General features: G+C 46.9%; 2 long non-coding RNA genes across 2 annotated transcripts; both read left to right on the top strand.

Annotated features, from left to right (window-relative positions):
• Positions 1–1,177: 1,177 nt before the first annotated feature.
• LOC139549372 (uncharacterized) lies at positions 1,178–15,579 on the top strand. Its single transcript, XR_011669873.1, has 2 exons — positions 1,178–1,316; positions 15,250–15,579. It is a non-coding gene; the product is annotated as an uncharacterized lncRNA (long non-coding RNA).
• Positions 15,580–20,670: 5,091 nt separating this feature from the next.
• On the top strand, positions 20,671–21,761 carry LOC139549371 (uncharacterized). The gene is made up of 2 exons (XR_011669872.1): positions 20,671–21,397; positions 21,511–21,761. It is a non-coding gene; the product is annotated as an uncharacterized lncRNA (long non-coding RNA).

Here is a 21,761-nt window from a genome sequence, read left to right as displayed (position 1 = left end):
AATATTTTTTGTCATTATCTTAACATTACCTTAAACATATAAATAATTTAGTCATTATCTTACCATTACCTTAAACATATAAATCAGATGGATTTCTATTATATCACTTCCAGAAGGACAACCATCTCTGCAGCACTCCACCAATCAGGCCAGATGGAAGCCACTCCTCAGTAAAAGGCACAAGACAGCTAGCTTGGAGTTTGCCGAAAGGCACCTAAAGGACTCAGACCATGAAAAACAAAATTCTCTGGTCTGATGAAACCAAGATCGAACTCTTTGGCCTGTATGGCAAGCATCACATTTGGAGGAAACCTGGCACCATCCCTATGGTGAAGCATGGTGGTGGCAGCATCATGCTGTGGGGGTGTTTTTCAGCGGCAGGGACTGGGAGACTAGTCAGCACCAAGGGAAAGATGAACAGAGCAAAGAACAGAGAGATCCTTGATGAAAACCTGCTCCAGAGCGCTCAAGACCTCAGACTGGGGAAAAGATTCACCTTCCAACAGTACAATGACCCTAAGCACACAGCCAAGACAACGCAGGACTGGCTTCGGGACAAGTCTCTGAATGTCCTTGAGTGGCCCAGCCAGAGCCTGGACTTGAACCTGATCGAACATCTTTGGAGAGACCTGAAAACAGCTGTGCAGCAACGCTTCCCATCCAACCTGCCAGAGCTTGAGAGGATCTGCAGAGAGGAATGGGAGAAACTCCCCAAATACAGGTGTGCCAAGCTTGTAGCGTCATACCCAAGAAGACTCGAGGCTAAAATAGCTGTCAAAGGTGCAAAAAGCAAAGTACTGAGTAAAGGGCCTGAATCTTATGTAAATGTGATATTTCAGTTGAACATTTTTTAACAATTTGAAAAAAACTATTTAATATATTTTAAAATAAGGCTGTAACATAACATGTGGAAAAAGTCAAGGGGTCTGAATATTTTCCGAATGTCCCGTATGTAGGGGTGTAATACTGTTATGCTGTATGATGTACTGTTTCATCTTTTGTTTCATTTGGGATGTAAGTGCATGAATGTGTTTGGACCCCTGAAGAAGCTAATGGGGGATCTCTAATAAATTCAAATACAAATTGCATAATAACATCAATGTCATAACTGTTCTTCCCCTCCCTGTTCCTTCCCTCCCTGTGCCTTCCCTCCCTGTTCCTTCCCCTCCCTGTTGCTGTTCCTTCCCCTCCCTGTTCCTTCCCCTCCCTGTTGTTCCCTTAGATTCCGTTTCGATTAACATCCCTAACTCTGGACTTCACTACGTCTCCACTGTTCTTATGGAGTTCCTAGCATTCCATTCTGAAATATGAAAAAGGTAATATATTTCAGTCATCATTCATTTTATTCTTACAGCTGATAGAATGGTCATTTATTTTAGTCGTTACCTCAAACATAGCAACACATGCTGTTAATTAGTTCACTTTCACCTTCATTGCATTGCTGGTACAAAAACATACAGCTAAGATAAATCTCTGTACTATAGAGATTACAGCCCACATTTCCATTGATGTACCGTGGAGACAAAGAAAATAGTCTGTGACAAATTTAAGAGAAGTCCATGTATCTTTGTACTTCTTTGGTTTCCCACTGCTCTCCTGGACTCTTCTTTCCATGCTTCTCTGCATAGTAATACTTTTTAGTGTCAAACTGCCTGAGTTTTTTTGTCACACTTTTTTACTGTGCATTAACATCTCATGAGAGGAAACATGATCTTACCTGCATGATTTGTTTGTTATGTTAGTTAGTTAGTTATGTTTGTTTATAGTTGTTTGTTTATAGTTATATCACTCAATTTTGTTTTGTTTTGTCTAAATCCAAGTGGATTGTATGTGGCAAAAACTTTACAGTCACAACCGGAGGTTATATGGAGTCAGTGAGTAAATGAACCACCACCACGTACTCCCGTGAGTTTCTTCTCTCTTTCTGAGATAAAGCTCACACTCTCCAAAACAGCATTGCCTTGCCTGAGGGTTGTTCTACAAAGTCAAAAAGGGAAACTAAGCAGAAACAAGGCTCGAGGTGGTATTATGAACAGACTACGGAGGTGGAGGCAGGGAAGCCGTCCCCCGCTCCCGGTGATCACCCTGTCAAATGTGCGGTCATGTAATAATAAACTGAATGAGTTACCGGCAAGGGCTACATTTGAAGAGGACTTTAGGAGATGCAATCTAATCTGCTTTACAGAAATGTGGCACAAGCAGGACAATATTGATGTGAACATTGATGGATACACCGTTATTAGAGCAGATCAAGAAAAAACATCACGTAAATCAATAGGTGGGGGGCTATGTACACTGAACAAAAATATAAACTCAACATATAAATTGTTGGTCCCATGTTATATGAGCTGAAATAAAAGATCCCAGAAATGTTCCATAAGCACAGATTTGTTTATATCCCTGTTAGTGAGCATTTCTCATTTTCCAAGATCCACGTGACAGATGTGGCATATCAAGAAGCTGATTAAACAGTATGATCATTACACAGGTGCACCTTGTGCTGGGGACACTAAAAGTGCACTCTAAAATGTGGCGTTTTGTCACACAATGCCACAGATGTCAAAATTTTGGATGGAGCATACAATAGGCATGCTGACTGCAGGAATGTCCACCAGAGCTGTTGCCAGAGAATATAATGTTAATTTCTCTACCTTAAGCCGCCTCCGTCATTTGACAGTACGGCCAACCGGTCTCACAAACGCAGACCACGTGTATGGCGTTGTGTGGGCAAGCGGTTTGCTGATGTCAATGTAAACAGAGTGCCCCAATTAACAGTCTGATCACCTCTATGCGAAGGAGATGTGTAGCTCCGCATGAGGCCGCGCTGCACATCTACCATGCGAGTTTGTACAGATTACCATTATTCTGGTCTATGTGCCTGAACCTAACATTACGGAAGCTGCTGACAGGATTACAGACAATTTCAATGATTGTCTGACCAGCCAGTATTTGTGCTTGGGGATTTGAATACGCTCTTCCTCTCCATGCACCTCCACACTCTGCAACAGTACGTTACCTGTCTGACTTGCTCAACTCGCCTCCTGAACCAGTGTTATGGCAATGTAGATGATGCATACAAGGAAGTGTGCAGAGCACCCATCGGGAAATCAGACTATAACATTATCCATCTCCTACCGAGATACACGCAGAAGGTGAAACGCGAAAAACCTGTAGAGAAATCCATTCAGATATGTACAAAAAGCAGGGAGGAGCTCAAGGACTGCTTTGATGTGACACACTGTGAGGTGTTCTTTGACTCATGCAGGGATCCCCACAAGTTGACAGACAGCTTCACATCATACATCCAGTTCTATGAGTATACTGTTATTAACACAAAAACTGTCAGTGTATTTCCCAACAAAAATCCCTGGGTGTCTAAGGACTTGAAAATGTGCTTCAATTAAAGAAATAATGATTTTTCCTGAAAGGAGATGCTGATGCTGTAAAGGAGAAAGAAAATTAATTCTGGTCAAAAGTTTGGAAAGCTAAAAAGGACTTCAAGGATAAAGGGGATGAGGAGCACCCAGGAGTTCGCGATGGACTTTCGGACACTGGCCACCGGCGCGGGATGGAACGACAGGGCCCTGATCGACCACTATCGCTGCAGTCTTCGCGAGGACGTCTGTCGGGAGTTGGACTGCAGGGACACCACCCTCACCTTCGACCAGCTGGTGGACCTGTCCATTCGGCTGGATAACCTGCTGGCTACCCGCAGACGTCCAGAGCGGGGTCTGTAGGTTCTCTCCCCCAGCACCACCGCTCCAATACCCATGGAGCTGGGAGGTGCTGCGCTCAGGGAGACCGGAGGGGGTTCCTTCACGTGCACCATCTGTGGCTGCAGCGGTCACACTGCCAGTCGGTGCCGGGTTGGTTCCTCTGGGGGTCGAGGCAGCAGGCAGGGCACTCTGGCGTCACCCCAGGTGAGCCGACACCATTCTCACCCAGAGCCCTCTGTTGCACACATGTTTTTGTATGTTACTTTTCCTGACCTTTCCACGCATTCCCAGCATAAGGTGCTCGTCGATTCTGGCGCGGCTGGGAATTTCATAGATTGATCATTCGCCCATAGTTTAGGGATCCCCATTGTTCCAGTGGCTATGCCCTTCCCAGTTCACGCCTTAGACAGTCGACCATTAGGGTTGATTAGGGAGGCCACCGCTCCCCTGGGCATGGTGACGCAGGGGGGTCACAAGGAGAGAATCAGTCTCTTCCTCATTGACTCTCCTGAGTTTCCCGTGGTGCTAGGCCTACCCTGGTTAGCCTGTCATGACCCCACTGTTTCATGGCAACGAAAGGCTCTCACGGGGTGGTCGCGAGAGTGCTCAGGGAGGTGTTTAGGGGTTTCCGTTGGTGCTACTACGGTGGAAAATCCAGACCAGGTCTCCACCGTGTGCATTCCGCCCGAATATTCCGATTTGGCTCTCGCCTTCTCTAAAAAGAAGGCGACTCAATTACCACCCCATCGTCGGGGGGAATGTGCGATAAATCTCCTGGTAGATGCTGCACTTCCCAGGAGTCACGTGTATCCCCTGTCACAGGCGGAGACAGCGGCTATGGAAACATATGTCTCCGAATCCCTGCGTCAGGGGTACATTCGGTCCTCCACTTCACCCGCCTCCTCAAGTTTATTTTTTTGTGAAGAAGAAGGAGGGAGGTCTGCGCCCGTGCATTGACTATCGAGCCATAAACCAGATCGCTGTGAAGTACAGTTACCCGCTACCTCTCATAGCCACATCGATTGAGTCAATGCACGGGCGCACTTCTTCACCAAACTAGATCTCAGGAGCGCTTACAACCTGGTGCGTATCCGGGAGGGAGACGAGTGGAAGACGGCGTTCAGTACTACCTCAGGGCATTATGAGTACCTTGTCATGCCGTACGGGTTGATGAATGCTCCATCAGTCTTCCAAGCCTTTGTAGACAATATTTTCAGGGACCTGCACGGGCAGGGTGTAGTGGTGTATATTGATGACATTCTGATATACTCTGCCGCACGCGCCAAGCATGTGGTCAGGTAGCGGCTCCCATTACCTCACTGCTGAAGGGGGGCCTGGTACGTTTGCAGTGGTCGGCAGAGGCGGACAGGGCTTTTGGTCACCTAAGGGCTCTGTTTTCCTCGGCTCCCGTGCTGGCCCATCTGGATCCCTCTTTGGCATTCACAGTAGAGGTGGACGCGTCCAAGGCTGGGATAGGAGCCGAGTCCTCTCAGCGCTCGAGTACGCCACCGAAGCTCCGCCCCGTGCCTTCTTCTCGAGGAAGCTCAGCCCGGCGGAGCGAAACTATGACGTGGGGGACCGTGAGCTGTTGGCTGTCATCAAGGCTTTGAAGGCGTGGAGACATTGGCTTGAGGGGGCTAAACACCCTTTTCTCATCTGGACTGACCACCGCAATCTGGAGTACATCCGGGCAGCGAGGAGACTGAATCCTCGCCAGGCAAGGTGGGCCATGTTTTTGACCCGTTTTGTTTTCACCCTTTCGTACAGACCAGGTTCCCAGAATGTCAAGGCAGACGCACTGTCCTGGCTGTACGACACAGAGGAGCGGCCCATGGATCCCACCCCCATACAACCGGCCTCCTGCCTGGTGGCGCCGGTAGTATGGGAGCTGGACGCAGACATTGAGCAGGCGTTACGTGCAGAGCCCGCTCCCCTCCAGTGTCCCGCTGGGCGTCTGTACGTTCCGTCTGCTGTCCGTGACCGGCTGATCTATTGGGCTCACACGTCACCCTCCTCTGGTCATCCAGGTATCGGTCGGACAGTGCGCTGTTTGAGTGGGAAGTACTGGTGGCCCACCTTGGCCAAGGACGTGAGGGATTATGTTTCCTCCTGCTCGGTGTGCGCCCAGTGTAAGGCTCCTAGGCACCTGCCCAGAGGTAAGTTACACCCCTTACCCATTCCACAACGGCCATGGTCTCACCTGTCGATAGATTTTCTCACAGATCTCCCTCCCTCACAGGGTAACACCACGATCCTGGTCGTTGTGGACCGTTTCTCCAAGTCCTTCCGTCTCCTTCCTCTGCCCGGTCTCTCTACGGCCCTACAGACTGCGGAATCCTTGTTCACTCACGTCTTCCGGCACTACGGGGTGCCTGAGGATATAGTGTCTGACCGAGGTCCCCAGTTCACGTCGAGGGTCTGGAGAGCGTTCATGGAGCATCTGGGGGTCTTGATCAGCCTTACCTCAGGTTTTCACCCCGAGAGTAGCGGGCAGGTGGAGAGATGTGGATGTGGGTAGGTTTCTGCGGTCTTATTGCCAGGACCGGCCGGGGGAGTGGGCGGCATTCATGCCCTGGGCAGAGATGGCCCAGAACTTGCTTCGCCACTCCTCCACTAACCTCTCCCCCTTCCAGTGCGTTGGCATCCTTGGCATCAGAGTCAGACCGAGGCTCCTGTGGTGGACAACTGGTTCCGGCACGCGGAGGAGACATGGGACCCCGCCCATGTTCACCTTCAGCGCGACGTGCTGCGCCAGAAAGCCAGCGCAGACCGTCCCCGCAGTGAGGCGACCCGAAACCTGCCCCTCCGCCTGCCCTGCCGGAAGCTGGGTCCGCGTTTTGTGGGGCCGTTCAAAGTCCTGAGGAGACTAAACGAGGTGTGTTACAGGTTACAGCTCCCCCCGATTACTATATTAACCCCTCATTCCATGTGCCTCTCCTCAGGCCGGTGGTGGTTGGTCCGCTCCAGGAGCCTGAGGTGCGGGAGGTTCCCTCGCCCCCTCTGGACATCGAGGGGGCCCCGGCGTACGCCGTTCGCTCCATACTGGATTCGAGGCGTCGGGCGAGGGGCCTTCAGTACCTCGTGGAGTGGGAGGGGTACGGTCCGGAGGAGAGATGCTGGGTTCCGGTGGAGGACGTGTTGGACCCTTCAATGCTGCGGGAGTTCCACCGTCTCCGTCCGGATCGCCCTGCACCTCGCCCTCCGGGTCGGCCCCGAGGCCGGTGTCGGCGCACGGCTGGGGCCGTGCGTCAAGGGGGCGTCACGACTTCCGCCGAAGTCGGTTCCTCTCCTTGTTCGGGCGGCGTTTGGCGGTCGACGTCACCGGTTTTCTAGCCATCGCCGATCCACCTTTCATTTTATATGTGTTTTGTCTTGTTTTCCCTCATTATTTGACGTGTATATAACCCTCTCTTCCCCCCATGTCTGTGTGTGGAATTGTTTGTTGTAAAGTGTAGTGCATTTCTAACTGGGTTGCGACGGGTTATTTAAACCCATATTTTGTTGTTTCTGGGTGCAGTTTGTTTTGCCTAAATTAAACTGCTCCGGTTGTTACCTATGTCTGCTCTCCTGCGCCTGACTTCCCTGCAGCCAGATACGCACCTCTTACAGTGGAACAGAGGTTCTGTACAGGCAATCCAAGATACGCATGGGAAGGGCTTAATGCAATGATGGGAAGAGAAAGGAAAAGAGAGAACAATAAAATTACAGACTGTTCATCCTTTGTAAATTGCCTGAACTGATTTATGGAAGATTTGACACCTTAGATTTAAAGACGAATGTGAACAAATCTGTGACAGCATCCCCAAATCCTCTCCTGTCCAGATAACAGAGAATGAGGTGGCCACATCATGTTTGTGACATTTCTAGCCACACAAAGCCCCGTGCCAAGACGGACTACTGAGCAAAGTACTGAAGGTCTGACCCGACCAGCTCAAGGTAGTCTTCACACAACTGTTTCAACTCCTGTTTTAACTCCGACGTAACCGTAACTGTAGTGTTATTACCCACGTTGCAGTATGAAGCCGAAAGAACAGTGACCAAGCGTTAGATATCCACCTAATTTTCTAACGCTTTTAGAACACGGAGCCCAAACGCAGAAACTATGGATGCAACTTTTTCCAACCTCGCTTGACATCATGGGAAAATCAAAAGAAATCAGCCAAGACCTCAGAATGATCTTTTTAGAGCTCCACAAGTCTGGTTCATCCTTGGGAGCAATTTCCAAATGCCTGAAGGTGCCACGTTCATCTATTCAAACAATAGTACGCAAGTATAAACACCATGGGACCACGCAGCATCATACCGCTCAGGAAGGAGACGCGTTCTGTCTCCTAGAGATGAATGTACTTTGGTGCGAAAAGTGCAAATCAATCCCAGAACAACAGCAAAGGACCTTGTGAAGATGCTGGAGGAAACAGGTACAAAAGTATCTATATATACCTGAAAGGCTGCTCAGCAAGGAAGAAGCCACTGCTCCAAAACCGCCATAAAAAAGCCAGACTACGGTTTGCAACTGCACATTGGGACAAAGATTGTACTTTTTGGAGAAATGTCCTCTGGTCTGATGAAACAAAAATAGAACTGTTTGGCCATAATGACCGTTATGTTTGGAGGAAAAAGGGGGAGGCTTGCAAGCCAAAGAACACCATCCCAACCGTGAAGCACGGGGGTGGCAGCATCATGTTATGGGGGTGCTTTGCTGCAGGAGGGCCTGGTGCACTTCACAAAATAGATGGCATCATGAGGACGGAAGATTATGTGGATATATTGATGCAACATCTCAAGACATCAGTCAGGAAGTTAAAGCTTGGTCGCAAATGAGTCTTCCAAATGGACAATGACCCCAAGCATACTTCCAAAGTTGTGGCAAAATGGCTTAAGGACAACAAAGTCAAGGTATTGGAGTGGCCATCACAAAGCCCTGACCTCAATCCTATAGAAAAATTTTAGGCAGAACTGGAAAAGCGTGTGTGAGCAAGTAGGCCTACAAACCTGACTCAGTTACACCATCTCTGTCAGGAGGAATTGGGCCTAAATTACCCAACTTATTGTGGGCAGCTTGTGGAAGGCTACCTGAAACGTTTGACCCAAGTTAAACAATTTAAAGGCAATGCTACCAAATACTAATTGAGTGTATGTAAACTTCTGACCCACTGGGAATGTGATGAAAGAAATAAAAGCTGAAATAAATCATTCTCTCTACTATTATTCTGACATTTCACATTCTTAAAATAAAGTGGTGATCTTAACTGACCTAAGACAGGAAATTGTTACTAGGATCAAATGTCAGGAATTGTGAAAAACGGACTTTAAATGTATTTAAAGGTGGTATGTAAACGTCCGACTTCAACTGTATATTTTGCACACTGCCTGTGACTGTTGCTGGTGGCGAGAGAGCTTTCAGTAAGCTAAAACTGATAAACTATTTGAGGTCCAGTATGTCCAAGGACAGGCTTTGCAGTCTTGCCATGCTGTCCATTGAAAGTCAGTTAGCTAGAAAGCTGGACTTCAAAGACTTGATCAGTGACTTTGCTAGCAAGAAGGCTTGGCACTGGGTTCTTGGTGAGTAAGGCTGAGCAAGGGCCAGTGATAACTGTTAAATGGCATGGCTATGGATATTGGATCACTACACACATGATGCCCACAGGCTGAGAACAAGACTGAGAACAAGATATATCTCAAAGTAATGGCTGGATTGCCATAACAATTGTTGTGCACAATCAAGACCTCGAGGGTAGGAAACCTATTGATTTGGTGACCACTTGACCTTTCCTCTAGCGCCACCATCAGGCCTTTTTACAGCTGCTTATTTTCTAGTTTTTATGTATACTTAGTTCTAAAATCTGCTCTTGATTCTATTATTTTGTTATGTCATTCTATAGATGATCATGTTAATTTATTTTATTTGAAGAGGTTAATGTATATTTAAGTTATATTTATTTTAAGATATTCATTCATGTTAAGAGAATTTTCCTTTCAAGAATTTTACCATTAAAATTACAATTAGACTGTAAAAGGCCTTTAGCACATTTCTTATAGAGGGTATCAGTCTTGCATAAAATAGTGAATTCCACTGTATGCAGAATGTTGCATGCGTGTCTGCACAGTGTTATATTTTCACAGCTCACGGTCAGTAAATATCGTACAGTAAATATTGGACTACAAGAGAGTTGCAAGCCTGCAAAGGTAGAGTTATTTAAAGCTTTGAATGGGTCGATTGGGTTCTGGAGGTGTGTGGTTACAGCAATTGCGCAGGGTTGGTGTGGTCTGTGGTGATGGGGCCTAATGTGATATCTTTTCATGGGGTATCTTTTCATCTTTTCATCCCTGGCTATACATAATGTCAGAGCTCTGCCTCTGTGTTTTACAGCACTGTATGGGTTTTGACTGACAGCTTTTCTGAACTTGAGCCCCACGTACAACAAGAAGTTGCACCAACCCTCCCGGAATTGGGAACTTTTGCACATTTTTGTTGTCTGAGTGAGGGAAATGCTGTAAAGTAAGATGACTATGTATTTTGAAAGATGAGACGTTGAAGATTATAATAAATACCGCTTTGATGTCATACAAGCAAGCCAAACACCCGTGAGTCCAAATGTGCACTTCACATCTCCAAATCATAAAACACATGTCATATACAGTGTCAATGTTTCTGATCACTGTTTGATGTACAGTTACAAGACGACATGTCGTCAGACCCTGGGTTGCTCTGAACTGAATGAACCTATGTTTGTTTATTGTGAAGAACATTTTCCTACCACTCTTGCATCTGAATGCACTCGTGACTCCTTTCTATGCGCACCAACTACAATCTGTTTCTCTGAATTGCCTTGTGTAAGATCATATTTTATAACTTAGCTATTCATGTTGGCAATAGAACAAGCTTTCAAATCCTGCCCACTGGATTGTGATTTATAATTAACCATTTTTGGATTACGTAAAGAAATTGCGTGATGCAGGATTGTGTTCCAAACGAAACAACTACAAGTGTGCTTGCTCTAGTTCCTCAACGTCACAGCTAGGAAAGCAAAAAAATAACCTTTATAGTTGAAGACTCTTCTTTGAGTCATAAACGTGCATTGAAAGTGCTGAGGAACTGGTCACACTTTGGAGAGGTGTGTGGCCACTTAGAGACACCAGTTAGTCCTCGCACTCAATCCCTTGTATTTATTTTTTATTCTGTTGCACCTATCCCACATTTTCACGGAAAAGTCTTATGCTACTGAATTAATGTTTCAGATTTCGTTATCAACAAATGCGGCGAAAAGTACAGCAAATGTAAAATACACAAAATCAACATTAATGTTTGGGTGCTTTTCATATTTCTGTAAGAAACGTTTAAATGTAGCCCTATCCATATAGGCCAAGTGTTAAAGAGGTTCTCTGGTAAATAACTAAATAATACTAAGATATAACAGGATCTTAAAACTACACACAATACCCCATAATGACAAAGCAAAAACGGGTTTTTAGACATTTTTGCAAATATCACATTTACATAAGTATTAAGACCCTTTACTCAGTACTTTGTTGAAGCTCATTTGGCAACTATTACAGCCTTGAGTCTTCTTGGGTTTCACTCTACAAGCTTGGCACACCTGTATTTGGGGAGTTTCTCCCATTCCTCTCTGCAGACCCTCTCAAGCTCTGTCAGGTTTGGCGGGGAGCATTGCTGGACAGCTATTTCCAGGTTTCTCCTGCATTGTCTTGGCTGTGTGCTTAGTGTCGTTGTCCTGTTGGAAGGTGAACCTTTGTCCTAAGCACTCTGGAGGTTTTCATCAAGGATCTCTCTGTACTTTCCTCCTTTCATCTTTCCCTCGATCCTGACTAGTCTCCCAGTCCCTGCCGCTGAAAACATCCCCACAGCATGATGCTGCCACCTGCATGCTTCCCCGTAGGGATGGTGCCAGGTTTCCTCCAGACGTGACGCTTGGCATTCAGGCCAAAGAGCTCAATCATGGTTTCATCAGACCAGAGAATCTTGTTTCTCATGATCTGAGAGTCTTTAGGTGCCTTTTGACAAACTCCAAGAAGGCTGTCGTGTGCCTTTTACTAAGGAGTGGCTTCCATCTGGCCACTCTACCATAAAGGCCTTATTGGTGGAGTGCTGTAGAGAATGTTGTCCTTCTGGAAGCTTCTCCCATCTCTACAGAGGAACTCTAGACCTCTGTCAGTGACCATCGGGTTCTTGGTCACCTCCCTGACGAAGGCCATTCTCCCCCGATTGCTCATTTTGGCCGGGAGGCTAACTCTTGGAAGAGTCTTGGTGGTTCCAAACTTCTTCCGTTTAAGAATAATGGAGGCCACTGTGTTCATGGGGACCTTCAATGCTGCCGACATTTTTTGGTACCATTTCCCAGATCTGTGCCTCGGCACTATCCTGTCTCGGAGATCTACAGACAATTGGTTCTTGCTCTGACATGCACTGTCAACTGTGGGACCTTATATAGACAGGTGTGTGCCTTTCCAAATCATGTCCAATGAATTGAATTTACCACAGGTGGACTCCAATCAAGTTGTAGAATCATCTCAAGGATGATCAATGGAAACAGGATGCACCTGAGCTCAATTTCGAGTCTCATAGCAAAGTATCTGAATAAATAAGTTATTTCTGTTACATTTTTTAAATAAATTTGCAAAAATATCTAAAAACCTGTTTTCACTTTGTCATTATGGGGTATTGTGTCTAGATCTTGCTGATACATTTTGTTTAGAATAAGGCTGTAACAAAACTAAATGTAGAAAAAGTCAAGGCGTCTGAATACTTTCCGAATGCACTCTATATAAACATTTATGGCAATTTAGCTAGCTAGCTTGCTGTTGCTAGCTAATTTGTCCTGGGATATAAACATTGGGTTGCTATTTTACCTGAAATGCACAAGGTCCTCTACTTCGACAATTAATCCACAGCTAAAACGGTAAACCGAATTCGTTACTCGTCATCCCTCCTCCTTCCTTCGGGCTTCTTTTTCTTCTTTGGACTTTATTTGGTGGTTGGCAACCAACTTTACAGCATTACTACAACCGACCAGTGTGGACCTAAGTTCATCTTTCAATCACCCCTTGACTTTTTCCTAATTTTGTTGTGTTACAGCCTGAATTAAACATTTATTAAATTGAGATTTGTCACTGGCCTACACACAATACCCCATAATGTCAAAGTGGAGTTATGATTTTCCAAACTTTTCCAAATTAATTAAAAATGAAAAGCTGGAATGTCTTGAGTCAATAAGTATTCAACCCCTTTGTTATGGCAAGCCTAAATACGTTCAGGAGTAAAAAGGTGCATAACAAGTCACATATGTTGCATGGACTCTGTGTTTAATAATAGTGTTGAACATTATTTTTGAAGGACTACCACATCTCTGTACACACACACACACAACTATCTGTAAGGTCCCTCAGTTGAGCAGTGAATTTCAAACACAGATTCAACCACAAAGACCAGGAATATTTTCCAATGCATCGCAAAGAAGGGCACCTATTGGTAGATGAGTACAAAATGAAAAGAAAAACAGACATTGAATATCCCTTTGATCATGATGAAGTTATTAATTGCACTTTGGATGGTGTATCAATACACCCAGTCACTAGAAAGATACAGGGATTTCACCATGAGGCCAATGGTGACTTTAAAACAGTTACAGAGTTTAATGGCTATGATAGGAGGAAAAACTGAGTGAAAAGAAGGAAGCCTGTACAGAATAAAACATATTCCAAAACATGTATCCTGTTTGCAAAAAGGCACTAAAGTAATACTGCAAAAAGTGTGGCAAAGCAATTACATTTTTGTTCTGAATATAAAGTGTTATGTTTGGGGAAAATCCAATACAACACATTACTGAGCACTGCAATCCATATTTTCAAGCATAGTGGTGGTTGCATCATGTTATGGGTATGCTTGTAATCGTTAAGGACTGGGGAGTTTTTGAGGATAAAAAAGAAACGGATTGGAGCTAAGCACAGGCAAAATCCTAGAGGAAAACTTGGTTGCCTGCTTTCCAACAGGCACTGGGAGATGAATTCACCTTTCAGCAGGACAATAACCCAAAGCACAAGGCAAATTCTATACGTGAGTTGCTTACCAAGAAGACTGTCAATGTTCCTGAGTGGCCTAGTTACAGTTTTGACTTAAATCTACGGCAAGACCTGCAAATGGTTGTCTAGCAATGATCAACCACCAATTAGATAGAGCTTAAAGAATTTAGAAAAGAATAATGGGCAAATGTTGCACAATCCAGGTGTGGAAAGCTTAGAGACTTACCCAGAAAGACTCACAGCTGTAATCACTGCCAAAAATGAATCTGACATGTATTGACTCTGGGATTGAATACTTATCTAAGATAGTGATTTATGTTTCATGATACTTTTTTACAAATGTTAGTATTTTGTGTAGATCGCTTACAAAAAAAAGACAATTAAATCCATTTTAATCCAGCTTTGTAACACAGCAAAATGTTTAAAAAGTCAATGGGTCTGAATACTTTCTGAGGGCACCGTACATCCGGAGGGGTGTGTAATGAAGGTACCTGACCGGTGAGACAATGGCCCTGAATGTTCAGAGGCATTGAACTTTTGATGGACCGATTGGCGTTGAGGAAAAACAAAATGTCACCTGTACGTTGTTCTGTGGAGCATGACTGTACAGTATGTTTCCACTGAAAGAAGGCGATCGATTGAAGAAACAATAGGGCTATTGTTCATCAATGGGGCTGTTGTTCTAGTGTCTGCCATATCGCCTAGGTCAGGGTTTCCCAACCTTCTCCTTTGTCCCCCCCAGACATTTCAAATGTTTGTTTTAACCCTAAACTGGCACACCTGATTCAATTAGTCAAAGACTTGATGATTAGTTGACTAATTGAATCAAGTGTGCCAGTTTAGGGTTAAAACAAAAATGTGAAATGTCTGAATGGGCCAGAGAAGAGGGTTGGGAAACCCTGACCTAGTTGTTTTTTGACAGTTCTTGGCTATGTCACGGAGTGAATAGTACAGTATTTTAATATTTTATTTCATATTGCATGTGCTTTATATATTTATTCTATATTTAAAATTGTGTGTGCTGTTTTCTATGGGCTTGATTATTTCTATTGTACTGCATGATCACGTGTGATGACTATTTAATTGCATGGACTTTTGTTCGACATTGAATCAAACTTCCCTGATGACACCTCCCACTGCATTAACTACCTGCAAAGCCATTTGCTAACGCCATTCCTACAGCCCTATAAAAAGAAACTATCAGACGTACCCGAGGGCTCTCGGATTTGGGGGTGGAAACCCTGTCGACCGCCTCCTTCCTGGCGGGCAGCCACCTCCTGCAGCAGCACGTCCTCGTCTCCCGTCATCCCAGCAGGTCCAGACAACCAATGACTCCAGAAGTCCGACTCTTCACTGAAGGACGGATCCTTCGAAGAGCACCTGAACATTCAAAACACTCAGCCCATGTATCCCAATTTTTTTTTTAAGTGATTTAGTGAACAGAATTCCAAGAAATGTCATTCACTGGAGGTTTCCTCTGCTTATTTGATTTCAGTATCTCCTCCACCATGAGGGCTCGAGGAAGCTTGTGGCTTGAGTAAAACCCGGACTGGTCTGCGCCATCTGAACTATTCTCTATCCACTCTCAACGAACTGGACTGCGAGATTCTACCCACTCCCACACTCTGGCCGATACAGTCGCAAACCCCGGGACAGTGCACAACAGACTAGATTGAGTTGTACCCACTCCCACTCTCCAACTGATTCGGTCGCAAATACCGGATGAAGTACTCTGGATTGGGCTACTTGCACAGCACTTGAGTACTCATGTTAAAAGGAGATTTTATAATAATTTGTATTTAAAATAAACATTGTAATTTTGTACTTACCTCTGACCCTCTGGTGTCTGTGTTGGTGTGGCCCGGGATCCTAGAACCTGTAAGGGAAGAAATGGGTTTAGTAATTAGTAGTCGGCAGGATCCCCTACCACACTACTCAGCACAAGTTGTCAGATTAACCGAACCCTGGTAGAGCTGACATTGTCCATCCTTCTGTTGTTAACACAATGCCTTGGTACATGGGTTTACCATGGTTTCCAAAATATGCAGGAAAAGATGGCTAGATTAAGTTTGTGCAATGGTTAGATCAAATGGAAGCAATGCTGCAGGCTCAAGATCTCAGTACAATACAACACCTAGACACAGGGAAGGTAGAAAGAATTGGGAGGGATGAGTAGACCTATGTAGTTGCCTGTATGTCTTTTGCCCACAGCCCCAGAGCCAATTGAGCTGGCAGCTGAGCAGCCCACAGCACCAGGGTTAGCCCCAGAAGCAGATAAGGTAGAGGAGAAACAAACCCCAGTTAGACGCTCTGCAAAACAAACTAGAGGTGAGAGGCCACTAAGGAATAAATACTGGTCTTTAACATGGCTAATCAGAACGACACCAAAAACAAAGGGGGGGAGAAGAGTCACGGAGTGAACAGTATTTTCATATTTATTGTATATTGCATGTGCTTTCTATGGGCTTGATTATTTCTATTGTATTACATGATTGCGTGTGATGACTATTTGTTTGTGTCACGACTTCTGCCGAAGTCGTTGCCTCTCCTTGTCCGGGCGGTGTTCGGCGGTCGACGTCACCGGTCTTCTAGCCATCATCGATCCATTTTTCATTTTCCATTGGTTTTGTCTAGTCTTCCCACACACCTGTTGTCAATCCCATTCATTACCTGTTGTGTATTTAACCCTCTGTTTCCCCTCATGTGTTTGTCAGAGATTGTTTTATGTCAAGTGTTGATTCTTGGTGTATGGGTGCGCGACGGGTCCTCGTACCCATGTTTATTTTATGTATGTATATTTTAGTGTTTGGAGCATGTTATGTGGACATTTATTAAAAGTCTCCATTTACACTTCGTTTAACTCTCCTGCGCCTGACTTCCCTGCCACCTATACACACGACGTTGACAGAATCTCTGACCCAAAAAATGAAGTCAGCAGGAGGAGGCATTTCGCTAATGGAGGTAGAGGAACGCGTCATGGAACAAGCGGAGGAGATTGACAGTCTGAGCGCTGCCATGGATCGCATTGTCCAGAATATGGACCGCTGGGAGAGACAGGGAGCTTTTCCAGCACCTCCACCACCACCACCTGGAATTCCTTTGAACGCTTTTCCTCCTCCTGAACAGAACAGGATCCATTTATCCCTACCCACGGGATACAATGGAGATACTGCCAGCTGCCAGGGTTTTCTCCTAAAACTGAACTTGTATCTGGCCACGGTCTCTCCAGTACCATCAGACCGTGAGAAAAGTTCCGCCCTCGTCTCATGCCTCACCGGGAAAGCCCTGGAGTGGGCCAACGCTGTGTGTGGAGAGGATACGGCGTTGGACCATTTTGAGGAGTTCATCTGCCATTTCCGGAAGGTATTCGACCACCCATCCGAAGGCAGAGCAGCGGGTGAGCTCCTCTATCATCTGAGGCAGGGGACGAGGAGTGCACAGGAGTTCGCTTTAGAGTTTAGGACTTTGGCTGCCGGCGCTGGATGGAGCGACAGGGCCCTGATCGACCACTACCGTTGTAGTCTACGCGAGGACGTCCGTCGGGAGCTGGCCTGTAGAGACACCACCCTCAACTTCGACCAGCTGGTGGATATGTCCATCAGGCTGGACAACATGCTGGCTACTCGGGGACGTCTAGATCGGGGTCTGGTTGTTCCATCCTCCCGCACTCTCTCTCCCGAACCTATGGAATTGGGAGGGATGGTGCGCAGGGAGACCGGAGGGGGTACCCGCTGGAGCACCATCTATGATCGCAGAGATCACACTGCTGATCGTTGCCGGGTTGGTTCCTCTGGGAATAGAGAAGGCAGGCAGGGCACTCTGGCATCACCCCAGGTGAGTAGGCACCATACTCATCCAGAGCCCTCTGCTGCACTTATGTTTGTCTCTGTCACTTTTCCGGATTTTTCCCTGCATTCCCAGTATAAGGCGCTAGTAGATTCAGGCGCGGCTGGGAATTTCATTAATAAAAATTTAGCTCATAGTTTAGGGATTCCTATTGTTTCTGTGGATATGCCTTTCCCTATTCATGCCTTAGATAGTCGACCAATAGGGTCAGGGTTTATCAGGGAGGTCACCGCACCTTTGTCTATGATAACGCAGGAGGGTCACAAGGAGAAGATTAGTCTTTTCCTTATTGATTCCCCTGCGTATTCTGTGGTGCTAGGCCTACCCTGGTTAACTTATCATAACCCCACTGTTTCTTGGCCACAGAGGGCTCTCACGGGGTGGTCGAGAGAGTGCTCAGGTAGGTGTGTAGGGGTTTCCGTTGGTGCTACTACGGTGGAAGGTCCAGACCAGGTCTCCACCGTGCGCATTCCCCCAGAATATGCCGATTTGGCACTCGCCTTCTGTAAAAAGAAGGCGACTCAATTACCACCCCATCGACAGGGGGATTGTGCGATAGATCTCCTGGTAGACGCTGCATATCCCAGGAGTCACGTGTATCCCCTGTCGCAAGTGGAGACAGTGGCTATGGATACATATATCTCTGAATCCCTGCGTCAGGGGTTCATTCAGCCATCCATTTCACCCGCCTCTTCGAGTTTCTTTTTTGTGAAGAAGGATGGCGGTTTACGCCCGTGCATTGATTATCGAGATCTCAATAAAATCACGGTAAAATATAGTTACCCGCTACCTTTGATCAATACAGTAATGGAGTCAATGCGCGGGGCCCGCTTCTTCACAAAATTGGATCTCAGGAGTGCGTACAATCTGGTGCGTATTAGGAAGGGTGATGAGTGGAAGACGGCATTTAGCACCACCTCAGGTCATTATGAGTACCTGGTCATGCCATATGGGTTGATGAATGCTCCATCAGTCTTCCAATCATTTGTAGATGAGATCTTCAGGGACCTGCACGGGCAGGGTGTAGTGGTGTATATCGATGATATTTTGATATACTCCGCTACACGCGCCGAGCATGTGTCCCTGGTGCGCAGGGTGCTTGGTCGCCTGTTGGAGCATGATCTATATGTCAAGGCTGAGAAATGCTTGTTCTTCCAACAATCCATCTCCTTCCTAGGGCATCAGATTTCCACTTCAGGAGTGGAAATGGAGAGCGACCGCATTACAGCCGTGAGTAATTGGCCGACTCCAACCACGGTAAAGGAGGTGCAGCGTTTTTTAGGGTTTGCCAATTACTACCGGAGATTTATCCGGGGTTTTGGTCAGGTTGCAGCTCCCATTACCTCACTGCTAAAGGGGGGACCGGTGCGCTTGCAGTGGTCGGCCGAGGCGAATAGGGCTTTTGGTCAACTGAAGGCTCTGTTTACCTCGGCGCCTGTGTTGGCTCATCCGGATCCCTCTTTGCCATTCATAGTAGAGGTGGACGCATCCGAAGCTGGGATAGGAGCAGTGCTCTCTCAGCGTTCGGGTGTGCCACTGAAGCTTCGCCCCTGTGCTTTCTTTTCGAAGAAGCTCAGCCCGGCGGAGCGAAACTATGATGTGGGGGACCGAGAGCTGTTAGCTGTCGTAAAAGCCTTGAAGGTGTGGAGGCATTGGCTTGAGGGGGCTAATCACCCTTTTCTCATCTGGACTGACCACCGCAATCTGGAGTACATCCGACAGGCGAAGAGACTAAATCCTCGCCAGGCAAGGTGGGCCATGTTTTTCACTCGTTTTGTGTTTACGCTTACTTACAGACCAGGCTCCCAGAACGTCAAGGCAGACGCATTGTCTCGGCTGTATGACACAGAGGAGCGGCCCATGGATCCCACTCCCATACTCCCAGAGTCGTGTTTGGTGGCGCCAGTAGTGTGGGAGCTGGACGCGGACATTACGTGCAGAGCCCTCTCCTCCTGAGTGTCCAGCTGGTCGTCTGTACGTTCCGTCTGCTGTCCGCGACCGATTGATTTATTGGGCTCACACATCACCCTCCTCTGGTCATCCTGGGATAGGTCGGACGATGCGCTGTCTTGATGGGAGGTACTGGTGGCCCACTTTAGCTAAGGACGTGAGGATTTATGTTTCCTCCTGTTCGGTGTGCGCCCAGTGCAAGGCTCCTAGACACCTGCCTAGAGGTAAGCTTCTACCTTTACCCGTTCCTCAACGGCCGTGGTCGCACCTGTCAGTGGATTTTTTGACTGATCTTCCACCTTCACAGGGTTACACCACGATCCTGGTCGTTGTGGATCGGTTCTCTAAGTCCTGTCTCCTCCCTTTGCCCGGTCTCCCTACGGCCTTACAAACTGCAGAGGCGCAGACCGTCGCCGCAGTGAGGCCCCGGTGTTCGCACCAGGGGACAGGGTCTGGCTCTCGACCCGAAACCTGCCCCTCCGCCTGCTCTGCCGGAAGCTGGGTCTGCGGTTTGTGGGGCCGTTTAAAGTCCTGAGGAGAGTGAACGAGGTATGTTATAGGTTACAACTGCCCACTAATTACCGTATTAACCCCTCGTTCCATGTGTCTCTCCTCAGGCCGGTGGTGGCTGGCCCGCTCCAGGAGGCTGAAGTGCGTGAAGTTCCTCCGCCTCCTCTAGACATCGAGGGGGTCCCGGCGTACTCTGTTCGATCCATTTTGGATTCGAGACGTCGGGCGAGGGGCCTTCAGTACCTCGTGGACTGGGAGGGGTACGGGCCGGAGGAGAGATGCTGGGTTCCGGTGGAGGACGTTTTAGATCCTTCCATGTTAAAAGAATTCCACCGCCTCCATCCGGATCGCCCTGCACCTCGCCCTCCGGGTCGTCCCCGAGGCCGGTGTCGACGCGCTGCTGGAGCCGCGCGTCAGGGGGGGGACTTCTGCCGAAGTCGTTGCCTCTCCTTGTCCAGGCGGTGTTCGGCGGTCGACGTCACCGGTCTTCTAGCCATCATCGATCCATTTTTCATTTTCCATTGGTTTTGTCTAGTCTTCCCACACACCTGTTGTCAATCCCATTCATTACCTGTTGTGTATTTAACCCTCTGTTTCCCCTCATGTGTTTGTCAGAGATTGTTTTATGTCAAGTGTTGATTCTTGGTGTATAGGTGCGCGACGGGTCCTCGTACCCATGTTTATTTTATGTATGTATATTTTAGTGTTTGGAGCATGTTATGTGGACATTTATTAAAAGTCTCCATTTACACTTCGTTTAACTCTCCTGCGCCTGACTTCCCTGCCACCTATACACACGACGTTGACAGTTTGCATGAACTTTCTTTGGACATTGAACCGTTTCCTGATGACACCTCCCACTGCCTTAACTACCTGCAAAGCCATTTGCTAACAGCATTCCTACAGCCCTATAAAAAGAGACTATCAGACGCACCCGAGGGCTCTTAGATTTGGGGGTAGAAACCCTGTCGACCGCCTCCTTCCTGGCGGGCAGCCACCTCCTGCAGCAGCGCGTCATCGTCTACAGTCAGTCCGACAGGTCCAGACAACCAACGACTTTGGAAGTCCAACTCTTCTGATTGTGATGGGCTTGTCTTCTTTCATGAAAAGGGAAGTAAAAATAATCACAAGTTGGTGTGAATGTGATCCAACGATTGGTTAAGATGGTGGTACTGAGGACCCCTGTCTGTATCCCTGAGCTATACAGATTGTTCCCTAGACTGGGTGGCGTACTTGTTGGTGATTTGGAAGGTGATACCGGAGACCGAGAGGTGATTGAGGCGAGACGTAGGTGAGGCATCTCTGAAGGACGGATCCTTCGAAGAGCACCTGAACAGGTAATTAAACATTCAACGCTCTGCCTTTGTATGACAACTATACATTTTTGTGATTAGTCAACAGAATTCCAAGAAACATCATTCACTGGAGGTTTCCTCTTTTTTGATTTCAGTATCTGCATGCCATGCGGGCTCGGGGAAGCTCGTGACTGGAGAAAAAAACAGGACTGGAGTCTGCCAACTGAAATATTCTCTAGCCGTTCCCAAATGACTGGACTGAGTTTTTAGTTCCCACACCCCGTCAGATTCGGTCGCAAACCCTGGAACAGCGCATAACGGACTAGACTGAGTTCTATGTTAAAAGAGATTTTATTATTATCATTTGTATTTCAAATAAACATTGTAATTTTCTACTTTCCTCTGA

This window comes from Salvelinus alpinus, chromosome 22, assembly GCF_045679555.1.
Source record: "Salvelinus alpinus chromosome 22, SLU_Salpinus.1, whole genome shotgun sequence".
In the NCBI taxonomy this organism is placed as follows: Eukaryota; Metazoa; Chordata; class Actinopteri; order Salmoniformes; family Salmonidae; genus Salvelinus; species Salvelinus alpinus.
The sequence above is the reverse complement of the archived record's forward strand: the minus strand, read 5'-3'. Positions and strand labels throughout refer to the sequence as shown.